A 9,509-nucleotide genomic window follows, 5' to 3' on the forward strand; every position below is an offset into this window, starting at 1 on the left:
AGAAAGACGTCCAAGAGGTTTTAGATCTCATAGTTAGATCAACCACGAATACTCCAACTTTTGAGACATCCCCTGTAAAGTCTGAGAGCTGAATATTTGATGGGATAATCTCATTGTCTTTTCTTCCAATTTTCTTGTAGAAGCAATAAGGGACGGGGTTCAAAGTAGATCCTCCATTGACTAACACTCGATGTAGGTCGTCCATTAGTCCTGGCATTAATATTTAATGCTCTTAAATGGTTGGAACTCCATACTGAAGGTTTTTCGAATTCCATTATTACTTCGGCGTCAAAATGGAACTCGGCTCCCTCCTTTTCATATGCAAGGATCTTTTCACATAATTTTGTTGCAAATGGGAACATACGGAATTCATTAGGGAGTTTTGCCTATACCATACATGAGCTTAATGGTGACACTAACCTTGTTATGGGACTCCATTTTCGCTCCAATGATTGAGTGACTGTTTTTGTGACAAATCTTTAGGTTTGGTTGGGAATTACATTATCACCTTCTGGCTTTCTCCTCAAAACCAGATTTTTTGTCTTGACCTTCTTTGGCTTATGAGTTGGCATTATGGTGGATTTAACCTAAGCAATGCGAACTTGGCCAAGCTGTTCTTGAAGAAAATGCATTTTCTTCTTTCTCCACGTCCTCCTCTTCTGTGTACGTGTCAAGCCGCGCCTTTGGACCTAACCTCTCTCAACTCTGTACCATTTACCGGGAGGCGGATTATGAGGTATGTTTAAGGCTCGATGACGGTGACAATTGGCTTTCGGGTCCATTTCTTTGTTGTCAAATTCAACTTTCCATCTGGATGGAATAACTACTTGAGGGTAAATTGGAGGTGGGCTATAACTAGCGTAATAGTCATATTTTTTGCTATGTTCTCCTAGAGTTTTCCCTTGTCATACCTTCGTTCAAATGAGTTTTTACGTAGTTGACGCGTACGGAATTTCCTAGGGATTCCTGTCTCATATGAAGTAGGTTCCCTTTGGTTAGAACCACCGAAATTGTGTACCTCACTACTGACCATTATGCCTTGTTGATTATGGTGCCCCCTTGAATAATACTTTTATTGGCATACAAACCGTCTACACACTGGACATAATTGAGGATCTTGATCCATGCCAAATTTAGAATCATCCGGGTTGATTTTCTTCTTCCGATGAGTATAATGCCTACTAAAGTATGCTGACTCATTTATAATTGGCCTCTTTCGGAGAGGGGCAGTTTGTTTTGGGCTGCATTCCATATCAGCGATCCTTTGACTAAACCGATGGTACTGCTACCTAGGCCTATGCCCTTACAATCTGGATGACGACCCTTGGGTATGGGTTTTACTTTGGATGATATAATTCCAATCATGACATGGAATGGGTCCACATTAACTTCCATAAGAGATTTGTTCTTATCATTAGTAAACTTTATCTTCTATTACTTGATTGCATCTTGAATATTTCTTTTAAAAACCATGTAATCGTTAGCATTATGACTCCATGAATGATATCATTTACAATATCGCTTCCCTACTAATTCTTCTTATTTTTAGTGAGTAATAGACAGGTTCTTTAACTTTTGGCATGAGGTAAAATTTCTCCTTTTACTCAAGTTGGCTTTCATGCTTGACAAGCATACGGTCCATCAATAATCATTTTGGCGACAGCCACCTCTACTATGTCAACTTGCTCCAATTCTTCATCTGCTTCCATGACATTAGCCGAATTAACATCCGCTCATCAACCATACCTTTTAATTCTTTTCTTTAAGCAAACTCTCGTGCTTAGTGGCTATGGTAGATAACTTAAATAAATCAGGATAGGGTTGCCCAATCATTCTCTCCCGGATTTCAAATTCCAAACCATTAAATGCAAGATCTACAAAGGTCTTTTCGGGCAAGGGAACTAAACACTTATTTCTAGCCCTCTTAAACTTAGAGATGAACCGGTCAACTAACTCATTATATAACTGTTTCATGGTTGTTAAGTCAGCAACTGACAAGTCTGGGACAGTCCTCTGGAACTAGGTGTGAAACAGTCTTTCCATTTGTTCTCATGAATTAACCGAGTTCTGCGGCACTGCAAAGAAAGAGAAAAAATATAGATAGTGGGTTTATCCGATTCAGATCGGCAAATGATCCAATTTATATCAAGTAAAAGCAGTTTTTGATAATGATAAAGAAAATAACCTCAACTTCCAATGATTTGAATGTGTTGTATCTCCGCATTGTGCCAAGAAACGATTAACATATTCAAAAGTCGACTAATCCTCTTCATCAATAAATAGAGTAAACTCAGGCATTTTGAAACTTATTGGATATGGTATAGTATCCATCTAATCCAGGTACGATTTCCTATAGATGTTGGCAAAACATGCAACGTCATTACCATATCCTCTTAACAATGGCTCAACTATTGGCTGATTTTGGATTGGAGCCATGTGAGGAAATCTTATGACCTATTACACAGCATAATTGGGTTGTAATGTTAGATTTATATTCTGCTGAGGTACTTGATGGTTTTGTTGTTGGGGCCAAAGAATTGTGGTTGTGATTGAACTACAAGCGTCGGATTTATTTGTGATGGATTGGGCATGTTCACCTGAGAAGGAAGAATTCATTGCTACAATATCTAAGGTTGAACATTCGAAGGCACCTACGGTTGTATATTTGGAACTTGTTGGGCATTAAATGCCACTAACTGGGGTGCTTGAGGTTGAATATTCGGGACTCCTATCTAAGGTTGAATGTTCATTTGTGGTGGTTGGTCCTACCCCCTAATTGGAGTCATTACTACTTCAAGAACCTCCACCATGACTGGGAATACAGTTGCCTAAGGCATCAGAATGGGACCTAGCTGAGTTAGACCCATTCCCAAGGCACTCTTCAATAATGTATTTTGTCGAGTCGCTGGCGGCATGAACACTGCGGGACCATGATCTGCATTTGTAATGACATGTGTAAACCCATTTGCTTACACGGTCGCAAGAACTTCTCCCCTTTGAAAGATTCTCAAAGGGGGTTCAGTCGACAGGGATTGTCCTGCATTACTTAATGTTATCTATGAAACTGATGACACAGGAATATACTCGATCGAAATAGAAACCTGTCTAATTTGAGGCTGAACTGGGTATGTTGGAACACCATGTTGCCCTTGTGCACACTCGTGATATGCGTTGATGATTAATGGTCTGACTACATCAGTCATTTGTCTGATCATATAATCAGCAAATTTATTCTGACTTTTTTCCATTGTTAGTCTCACAGTAGCAAGCATGACCAATGTAAGGTCCGCTTGCCTTCTTTCTTCTGCACGATGCCTTGAAACATCATCATCTTCCTCTTGGCTTGATTCGTGACCTCATTTCGAGGGTGTTAGGCTGATGACGACTCCACCTATGCATTGTACTCAGCCATTAGCACTTGCTCGTCAGTTGTATTATTCAAGTTGATTTGGCTTCGGGTTTGTGGTATAGCACTCTCTCGACTCAACACAATAGGCCCCACCAAGCATGCCAAAAAGATGTTTCACCAGTTTCGATCCTCGTGAAAATCTTTCACCGAGTAGAGAATGTCAAATGCAATGAGAAATTTTATTTATCAACTTGTATATACAACCCTGACGATTGATACTCAAATGACTCAAAGATTAACCGCTCCTGAGCACAAATTACACAAGAATTTAATCAATGATGCAATTTGGACACTAGTAGCTAGCTAATCTATGCTTCAAACTCAAACTATGCTAGAATTTAATCTATGACACAGCTTGTTTTACGTGTAAAGTCGGAATTTAATCAATAACAATAAAAAACACAATGCCAAAATTTAAACAACGATGCTAGGCTTGTGGAACAACACCGAAATTCAATCGATAATGTTGGACCTGATAGAGATGCACGCCGGAATTTAATCAACGATGGGAATCTAGAAAACTACGGCTAAAATGCGATAAAGTAATGATAAAGTAAAGATAATCATTGTGTTGTCCGGGGGTTCTTAATGGTAGGGTTGCGGTATTTATAAAGTGGACTGATTATTCCTCAGTCGGCCGCTCTTTCTTGGGCATTACTCTTCCCATTCTCCATGTTTTCTGCTTCTTTTTTATGACCTTATCCTTTAATAACTGCTTCCTGCTCTGTCAACGATACTCGTGAAGCCTGCTCCTTTACCAAATAATCGCTCCCTATTTTTATGCACATTTATCGTAGTGATTATTCTCGCTCGAGTTCTAATGCTAATTTCACTTTATCATCAAATCTGGTGCACTATCCCTGTAGCCTAACATGTGGCAAATAATCTCCAAGCCATCGACTCTAGAGTTCTCTTCCAGAATCCCATCGAGGCTTAGCTTAAGTAACCTTCACAAAAGCTATTTTACCCTTAACTTCGCGAGTAAAAACAGGAGTGTTTCACCTAGTGATCTCTCGTGACCGACACGTGGTTCCAATGGCAATTTTGGGTGTCAACACAAATCAATGGATGAGCTTTGGGATGGAGATGATTGACGATCCCCCCACATCATTTTTCACATTATTTCAAATGCGTTTGCAATTATATGTGAGCTAAACAAGGTGTTTTCAAGAATTTGTTTGAGAATATACATACAGATTTCGTTGTAGGATGTTAATCCTATATTAGTTTGAAATGAAATAAAATGATGAGTGGTCGGATCATTAGACATCATTCAAATGGAGATACGAACCACCGAGGCAATTAAAAAATGGTTATTCGATAGAAAAGTTGATAAATAAATAATAATAAAAAATCAAACATTCGTAAGTAGCTCAAAAGACAGTTGGTAGTTCCAAACTAATTGATAATAATATAACCTGATAAGTGCATCATAAGTTTTAAAACATATCGCAAAAGCACGATTGAGTACTAGAATTTTCAAAGTGCAATCAAGTTCTAGAATTTATTAAATTAGTACAATTAAATCATTTCATTAACTCTGTTCATGAATTGAAAATTACTACATCGGATTTTCGACAACACAAATCAACAGTAGCACTGAAATGATAGTTCTTTTATTTTATTTTATAAAAGTAAAACTTAAGTGATTGCTCAAAATATTTTGATGCTAAAATAAGTGTCGTACAAAAAGTTATAACAAATTTAGTACCATTTTCCTTTTCCAACCCTTCTCTCTCTCTCTCTCTCTACAGTGAGATATTTTAGTTTGTGCTCTCGATAAAATGGACTATGCGCTTTTTATTTTATTTTTATTTTTAAATATTAATATCTTTTTATGATTATGCTTACTATACAATTAGAAATGATCATGCACTATATTTGAGTTAAATGACGAATATGTTCATAGCTAGAATTACGATAACTTTTCAACGAGGAATTCTTATTTCAAGAAATACAAGATATTATAGGGTATTCTAAAATCTAGGGAACAAACAGGCTTCAGATTTTAGGTCTCGAAATGGTTCTAATAACTGATACGGTAGGAAATAGGTTCGGAAAATTTGGATCCACTACCACTAAGGTACATTCCAAGGTAGTGCAAATACCATAGCCGCCTTGAAGCCCATGCACCCATAAACTATATTGATGCCTAGCTACAACTTCACAAAATTTGCATACTCTTAAAACTACATTTCTTAAGCATAGGTCAAATGTAATTGACACCCCCACAATATTCTTCGAATAACCATTTTGACTCTAATCTTAACCAGGTTGTTTTTTAACAAGTAATAAACCCAGGTTGAACCAAAAGAAATCGCTCAAAATCATGAATTGGATCCAATCATTCAAATACTTAAATCAAGAATAATAAAACATTTAGGTATTTGGTCCATCAAATCTCATTTTTGTGTGATTATGATCTCATGCTGTCCTTTGCTTGAATATGGTCATCATTTTTGCGTGACACTTAAATTTCAAGAAAATTACTGAGTACCTTTAAATTACCAATGTGGACATTATATAAGTAAATCATGGTTTAGTTCTGTCAAGTACAGAAGTAATGATATGAATTTTCGCGTGATTTTAATTTCCTTATACTCCATGACAACGTGGGCGGCTTTATAAAATCTGTCTTGCGATGCACGCACGATCTTTATCACAAGTCCAAGTCAGCTATAGTATATTAACACAACTTTGCATTTTCTTATTCTTGACATCATTATTAGGATTCCTTCAAACAAACCTGCCTCGAAGTCAACCATGTGCTTGATATAAATATTAGTATTCCTGCCTCCCCATTTTCTGTCACTAGATTTCCACCATCTCTCTCTCTCTCTCACAGAGAACAGAGAACAGAAGCACCATGCACGACTTCGTAGTCCCAGAAGTAGTGCTAAGCTCGGGCGAGAGAATGCCACTGATTGGCAAGGGCTCCGGAGGGAGCCCTTTGCCGCCACTAGACGTGTTGATTTCCATATTCATGGAGGCCATCAAAGTCGGATACCACCACTTCGACACAGCCGCGTTGTACGGCTCTGAGGAGGCACTCGGCCAAGCCGTGGCCGAGGCCCTGGACCAGGGGCTCGTCAAGAGCCGCAACCAAATCTTCATCACTACCAAGCTCTGGTGCACCAACACCCATCCCGATCTCGTTCTTCCCGCCCTAAAGAACTCTCTCCTATAAATACATCAATTCGCCTTCTCTCCTCCACTTTTTATATGATGACAGTATAGTCCTGATCACTAAGAATTTTTTAAGATCGTATAAGAATTTAATGACGGGAAAACATACAAGATAAACATCGATCTTCTTCCTTTGCCAGATTGACTGCCTTTCACTTTGTTATATACTAAGTAAGGCAAAATAGACATGTTACATGCATTTGGATTTCGGGGATCGGAGATTGCTTTCAACTTTTATTATGTTAAGAAGTTTGTCGATTTTTTTTATCATTATCTTAACATGTTATAGAATAGCAACATGGATCCAATTCATGATTTGAGCGATTTCTTGCTACTTCCTCTTTTCCTTTTTTTTTTCTGGGTGTGGTTATGGCTTTTGATGATTTTTTATTTTTTTTGGCACTTGATATGTATTGATTTAAATAGGAGGCTAGGGTTAGAGTATGTGGATCTGTATTCCACTGGCCAGTGAGACTGAAGGAAGGAACCGAAGGATTCGATGCCAAGGGCAAGGTCTTGTCATTTGACATCAAGGGCACATGGAAAGCCGTGGAAGAGTGCTCCAAGCTGGGCTTAGCCAAGTCCATTGGAGTCAGCAATTTTGGCACCAAGAAGCTCTCTGAACTTCTGTTGCATGCCACCATCCCTCCTGCTATTAATCAGGCAGGATAGACTATATTCAATCTATTTGTTACTGTTATAACAGCATCAAGGTATTGCAAGAAAAGACAATAAATCATGATTTTTATATGACGGGTTGATCATGATTTAGGTGGAGATGAATGTGGCATGGCAACAAGAGAAGCTGAGAGGATATTGCAGGGAGAAGGGAATACAGGTGAGCGCATGGTCCCCATTGGGAGCGAATGGAGCTTTTTGGGGGACATTAGCTGTTGTGGAGAGTCCTGTGCTCAAGGAAATTGCTATTGCCCAAGGAAAGACTGTGGCTCAGGTAATTTATTATTGTCTTCTTGTGTTTTCTTTTTCTCTTGTTTTGGGGTCAAATTTCTCCTCAGGAAGCATAGTTTAGAGATTCTTTCCTCAGAAATTGCGTAGCCTACGTGAGAAAAGGCAACAAGTGGTTGTACTTTGGAGCTCTAATTCCTTTTTCCCCTTCATGCATGTCCTTGTGAGTCAACGGTGTCTCGCTATAAATCAATCACATGAAAATCATAAGATAAGGTTTAGTTGAACCGACAACTTCAGAAAGACGTAGATTATCCGCATGCGCACCTTCCATTTAATTTAAAAAAATATTGATGGAGATTATTGATTACCAACTTTGGTAACAAAAAATCCATCCATCTTTCATCAGCTATGACCACAAGGTCAACTTATTATTTGTTGAAGGTGCTGTCCCATTACTTCCGTATTACTCTCCACTCTCTCCATTATACATACATACATATATATACATATATATTATATATATATGTATATATATGTATGTATGTATATGTGTGTGCGCTTAAAAGAACCTATGGCAACATGTTTCTTGTAAAGAATTCTCTGTATAGAATAGAGCTATAAAAAAATGTCAAACTAGTATATCCGCGTAGCATTTATTTAAGCTAATTTTCATTTCAAGAAAAATTATGAAGTGATATACACACGTCACATTTATTCCAAACTAATTTCCATTTCAGAAAAATCCCAAACCGGTAAAACCCGTGATAAATCTACCCTCCGTTAGCTTTCATCCAATATCCCCGTTAAATTGCTGATGTGGAAATACACTTGACAAATGACTCTGATGATCCACAAGTGATGTGGATTCAACGTGGAAATTCAACAAAAAATTAGTTTGAAGTAAATGTAGCACGGGTGCATCAATTTAGGATTTTTGTGACACGATAATTAATTTGATGTAAACCTGATATAGTGTGCAAGTTTAAGATTTTTAGCGGTATTGGCCCATAATTAAATAGCTATGGATTATAAGGTTGTAACTCATAGTTGCGCAATTATACTAATACAACCCATGGCTGGCGTACCAAACTCCAAAAGAACTATTGTTTTGTTTTTTGCGACTTCCAAACACTGAAGGGTCTCTTCGTTATTTTCGTTTCTAATTTTGGGTCGGCAAGACTAAGCCCTACCCCCAAACAAGATCGAAATTACTATAAGAAAACATCTTCCGATCTCACTGTTACTATAAGCAAGGGGCAACGGTGATAGTGAAGAGTTTCAACAAAGAGAGAATGAAAGAGAACCTTAAAATCTTAGAATGAGAACTTAGCAAAGAGGATTTAGACAAGATCAAGTTTCAGATCCCGCAGAGAATAGGATGTCCTGGTGACTTATTCATTTCCAAGGATGGCCTTATAAATCATTGGATGAGCTATGGGATGAAGATGCCTAAATGCCTACATTTGCATAGTTCATATGATCGAGCATAACTTTATACAGATCTCTTGCCAATAATGATCATTCTATATGAATCGAACCTTGTTTTTCATTATTGCAATTCTTCTTTCAGACTATGCTTTTGAAAATATCGTACTAACATTGAGTCTAATGAGACATCTTATAAATAGATAGAAAGCCAAAAGTGAATTTTTTTTCAATTATCAAATCGGAAGCATAGTTTAGAATCTTCCTGCAAAGAAATAATTTCATTACTCGCATACATGAGAAAGGCTACTTGTTAGCTCCCCCTATTTTCCCTTCATACCAACTAAAATGAATTTGGGCGGTCAGATTTGGTAGGACCGGACCCCACGTGAGATTCATCACGCGAGATCCACCAAGTTCGAAAGTTCTGATTAATCTCGATACATGTATAAGTTTGTTTGAATAACTGCACGCATGCATGCCCATGTCAATACTCGCTCTGAGGATACAAAGCCTGTGTAAGTAACTGTCAAATTATGTTTCGATTCTAGGCTTTATAATCATACCCAAATGTTGACAC

At 37.8% G+C, this 9,509-nt stretch overlaps 1 pseudogene; it reads left to right on the forward strand.

Moving 5' to 3' along the window:
* The first annotated feature begins 6,275 nt into the window (after nt 1-6,275).
* On the forward strand, nt 6,276-8,957 carry LOC104430359 (annotated as a pseudogene).
* Nucleotides 8,958-9,509: the final 552 nt, after the last annotated feature.

This window comes from Eucalyptus grandis, chromosome 8, assembly GCF_016545825.1.
Source record: "Eucalyptus grandis isolate ANBG69807.140 chromosome 8, ASM1654582v1, whole genome shotgun sequence".
NCBI lineage: Eukaryota > Viridiplantae > Streptophyta > Magnoliopsida > Myrtales > Myrtaceae > Eucalyptus > Eucalyptus grandis.